The following is a 4921-nucleotide window of genomic DNA, read 5'->3' as shown; positions in this document are numbered from 1 at the left end:
AATTAGCCTAGAAATCTAGACGCCCCTAGCGGCAGCAAATTTAATTTGGCTGGCGGGGCAGTCTAGGCACGATCCATAGAGCCAGGGAGCTGAGAACTCGAAAAACCAGCGGGCCAATCACAGCATGTATAGAGTCGGTGGGTGGGCTTAACATAATGTTGACTGACATGCGACCAGAAGTTGCGACGGTAACGCATCCTGTTATTTGAAAACAAGAAGATGATTCGTTTAGCGTTATCCTATTGTGTGGAGAGGGAAGATTACGCATCCTGCTACTTGAAAACAAGAAGATGATTCGTTGATGTGGGTCTGGCTCGTCAGGCTACATAAGAATACCATGCCTATACAAAATTGATCTGCATAATAAACATGCTGTTTATTATATTTCGAAACTGTTGCGTCTCTGTGATTGTGTCTTTGTACTTGTGTACCTGTATATCTGTGAAAGGATATATCCTTCTCCATTCAAACCTCTCCCCCCCAGCACACGACGTCATTTCAACGTTGATATTTGGGCTAAATCCCGTCGGTCCGTCATGGCCCTGATTTCAATCAAAATTAGACGTAGAATAATGGTCTTGTTTTGGCCGGCCCATTTTGGTCTAAGGAAAGACGTCTTTAGCACGTCCTTTTTCAGACCACATATCAACTAATTAAATCCTGATGTAAATTATCAGTTATAGTCTACCTAGGACTACATTATCGTTCCTGTCGACCATCTTTCCCCCCCGGGGATTGCCCAAATCCGCCGCGAACTCTACGGGCGCCCGGCGCCGCCATCTTGGCTGCCGTTAACTGCGTGTGTGACTTTTGTTTGTTTACTCATGGCAACAGTTGATATGGACGGACAACTCTGTTTTTAGCCTTCTCCCCTCTGAAAAAAAAATCAGAGGAAAAATTCAGATGGAAAAAAATCAGTCATTGAAATAATGAGTAATTAAAATTCTGATAAAAAAAAAAAATCACATAAATGTTCACGTAAAGGAGACAGGAGTGAACTCTGCGCATGTACAAGAGGAACGGAGGCGGGAAGCCGTAGCCGAGCCCATTTCGAACTTTGTTTGAAACACACAGTCAGTTGAAGCCGTTGAAGAACAGCGTGAAGAAGATGGAACCTGCTACTGAGGTAAGTGAGTTTATGCCTATGATTTAGGAAGTAGAAATGTAACATTTTGATCGAGAGTCAGTTTTGCCAAAACGAGACGAATGCTCTGAACACCATCAACAGTGCTATCAGAGATGATTAAAGCGGACAGCGGAGTAATCGAGGATCTGTATGTTACCATGCTAACTTAACCTGTCCTGGGCTAGTTTTACTTGAGTGGAGAAATTCTTCTGTGTTAATTCACTCTACCGCTGATAATGTAGTCGGACTTGAAACCCGTTTGTAATTGCTGTTAGGTCCCGTTATCTCTATGAAAGGAAAGTATTTTCTGTCTGATCTATTCAACACAATTTAGGGCCGTTTGTGGTAACGTAGGAAGTTAGGAACCTGATTGCAACACGCATGATTTCGTGGACCTGCTTAGAACGTTCACAAAGGTAGCGCGAAAATTTGAATTTTTTTCGCGGCTAGATCTACCCGTCCCGAAGAGTCCTTTGTAACCATAGATCTCTCTCCACCGTCCTGCTAGATACACTAGACTAGAGTAGACAAGCAGCGCGCTGTTATCCACTTCATTTTTGTTGTAGCATTTTGGTAGCAACAACTTGTACTTGTTGTCAACAGGACTATTTTAAATACCAGAATCGCTATTAGGCCCACTCTCCATTTATTGTTTATGGTTCATAGCAAGCAGTCATCATTACCAGACGTGGAGAACCTGTTGACCAGTTGTGCAGCATGTTAATAGTGTTATTGTTGTTGTTGTTATTATTATTATTATTATTATGAATAATAATGATAGTAATATCTATCTATTTATTGACTGTCATTTGGCACAGAGTAGTAACAGAGTGGTCAACATTGTCGAGGCTCAGATGCCCAGGTTGTGCAATATGTTGGTATTTTAAAGTGAAAGGTAGGGGAAACTAGTTGTGTGTTTATGTGATTGTATTGTAGCGCCGAAGCTATGTACCCCCTTGTTGGACTATCCACTGTGGTCCCTTGTGTCCCCTGGTTTCCTGGTCTGTGTGTGTGTCTCCCTCTTCCTCCTGTGTTATAGACTGTGTCAATAAGTTCTGATGGGTTTGTGTTTAATGATTATTTTTGGAAATTGGTTATGTAAGAAGTGACACTTCCAGCGTGTTTTTACTAGACGCTGCTTTTGAGGTCTGGGATTCCTGTCATTTTTCTGTGTAACTGTTGCTTTTTCTAAAGCCTTTGCTCATTTGTATTCTCAGCACATCAACTCTTAAGTGTGTCCCTGGAAGATCTACCATCAACTTCCAGAACTGCAACTGCTAGTACTGTCAGATGGTGAATGCTACTCAGGGTAAAAAAAAAAACTTTACGTAAAACCATTTTCATCTATTATTTCAAGTTCTGTCTCAAAATGTGTTTGAAGCCATTATTCTAAGCTAAAGTAACTGCTGGATGACTTTGAAGAATCTGAACAGTGTACGGTTCACTATGTACTGAATTTTATTATTTCTAAGTGTTGTAAGCAAGCAAAGTTGTTTTATTCTAACTTTGCTTTTTTGTCTTTTTTTTGAAACAGCAAGCACCATTGTTACACCACTTTGAAGGAGAGCCTGGTCATTTGGTCCCCTCAGCTTCTCCCTTTCTCAGTGATATGTTCATTGTGGCTGGGAGAATTGTGGGGCACTCTTTCCTTCATGGAGGACCCTGCTTGTCTGGACTCTGTGATGTGGTTGTCCATACTGCTTCGTGGGAGCCCAGACACGGCTACAGTAAACCTGGAGGACTGTGCAGACCTGGACATTAGAGAAACAATCAGGCTTGTATGTTTACATAGAAAATACTAATGTTTGATGTTATGTTGTGTTTTTATTTTGTTTTGTTGTTGTTTGTGTGTTGCCCCCAAAAGACTGTGGGTCTTTGATTTTATAATGATTTTAGAAAAACTGAGGAGTCAACTGGTGGACCCACTATTATGATTCTATAAACTTTTAACACACTGTCTAACCATTATGTATCTCTTTCATGCTCTCCATCTTCAAGCTGGAGGTGGAATCAAACCTATCAGCTGAAGAAATGGGAAGGGTACAGAACGTGGCCTCTTCCTGGGACCTCCCTCCGCTAACCACAACCAACAGGGCCCTTAATGCTGTGAGTGAAATACATTTATATTTCCCTATGCTTTAGTGTGCTATACATTTTCCTTTCCCCCCCGCATTTGGTAATTTAGTCAACCAGCAGACGCTTCTATCCAAAACAACCTAAAACTACACTTTGGAGGTGTGTTTTTTTATGTCGGTCTGGTTTGACTTGATGTAGCCGTTTTAAGACGACTGCAGACGTGATTATTTCTGAGATTCTGATAAGTTTTCAACCATGACGTATGCACAATAAATTCCAGTTTTGAAAACATATCAGAATCTCAGAAATAATCACGTCGTGACGCCTTCTAAATGCGGCCGCGCTGTCAGCTGTTCATTCACGACAGCGGAAGAGAAAAGTACCTGTTAGCATGCTAAATTCGACATCCAAACGTAACGAGGAGACTCGCGCGAGCTAAACTGCTATTAATTCTGCTTAACATGCTGCGCAAATGTGTTCAAAACGGCTGCTGTACGGTCCTAAAATGTACACCGTACTGCTGCATTCAAGTTAACTCTGCTAACGTCTCACAACGTAGCCTACATTAGGGATACTAAACTAAGTTATGCATTCGAGCTGTATCTCCAAGCGTTAGAATAGTGTCAACGAAGAGACTCTTGTGTGGGGGAAATCAATGTGAATTGGAATTGTACATTGTAATTGATAACACCTGCGTGTTCAGAGCTGCCCGCGGTGAAGCCAGAGAGGGTTAGGAGACGCTAGCTAAGGCCGGGGATGTAGGAGTGAGGACTGATTGTCGCTTCCCAGTCAGGGGGTTTTCCTCGTAAGCTGCTGTGGAGGCAGCGTTGGATCGGGTACTTCACCGGTCAGCGGGCCGGTCAGCGGTTGAGACCACACAAGAGTCTCTTCGTTACACTATTCTAACGCTTAGAGATACGACTCGAATGCATAACTTAGTTTAGTCTCCCTAATGTGGGCTACGTTGTGAGACGTTAGCAAAAGTTCACTTGAATGCCGCCGTTTTGAACACATTTGCGCCGCATGTTAAGCAGAATTAATAGCAGTTTAGCTCGCCGTATGTGGCAACAACAATCCTTCAACAATCGTTAATGTTTTGTTAAATGCACATGCAGAGGCAGTGGTTTCATTCGGGCAAAGAAAAAGCTGCGTGCGCGCAGCTCAATGAAAGTGATTCAATTGATAACATGATTTAAAAATAATTTCAATCGTACAACATAGAACATTATTTCGTGGCGGCCCGCCACAGATTATGTATGGGAAACGCTGTTAATGAAAATGTTTCCTGTCATTTCAGCTGCGGTGAAAAATGGAGCAACAAGGCTGACCGTGACATCGGGAGAGCTGAGGCAGATCATCTTAAACATGATGCACCTGGACGGTCCGGTGGCGGAGACTTCAAGAATTAAATAAAATTACAATGAAATGGATAACGTTTGTTTGACTGTTTGTTTACGCCTAGCTTGCTATTGTAATGTAGGCCTATTAGATTATGTATTTATCATCTAGATGGTTAAGTTGGTAAATGAAAATGCTTAATGCACATTTTAAAAGCCTATAATAGGATAATATAGGCTTATTTTAACAGCAATAGTATGGGTAATGGTAAAGTTAGTAAGTGCTTAATGCACATTATTTAAAAGCCTATAATAGGATAATATAGGCTTATAAATTAATATATAACAGCAAAATTCTGGTTGAAAATAGGTCCATGGCAGC

General features: G+C 41.6%; 1 long non-coding RNA gene across 1 annotated transcript; it reads left to right on the top strand.

The window, feature by feature from the left end:
* The first annotated feature begins 545 nt into the window (after positions 1 to 545).
* LOC134070579 (uncharacterized) lies at positions 546 to 4635 on the top strand. The gene is made up of 5 exons (XR_009936940.1): positions 546 to 1126; positions 2344 to 2435; positions 2661 to 2904; positions 3125 to 3232; positions 4500 to 4635. It is a non-coding gene; the product is annotated as an uncharacterized LOC134070579 (long non-coding RNA).
* Positions 4636 to 4921: the final 286 nt, after the last annotated feature.

Source organism: Sardina pilchardus, chromosome 22, assembly GCF_963854185.1.
Source record: "Sardina pilchardus chromosome 22, fSarPil1.1, whole genome shotgun sequence".
NCBI lineage: Eukaryota > Metazoa > Chordata > Actinopteri > Clupeiformes > Clupeidae > Sardina > Sardina pilchardus.
The sequence above is the reverse complement of the archived record's forward strand: the minus strand, read 5'-3'. Positions and strand labels throughout refer to the sequence as shown.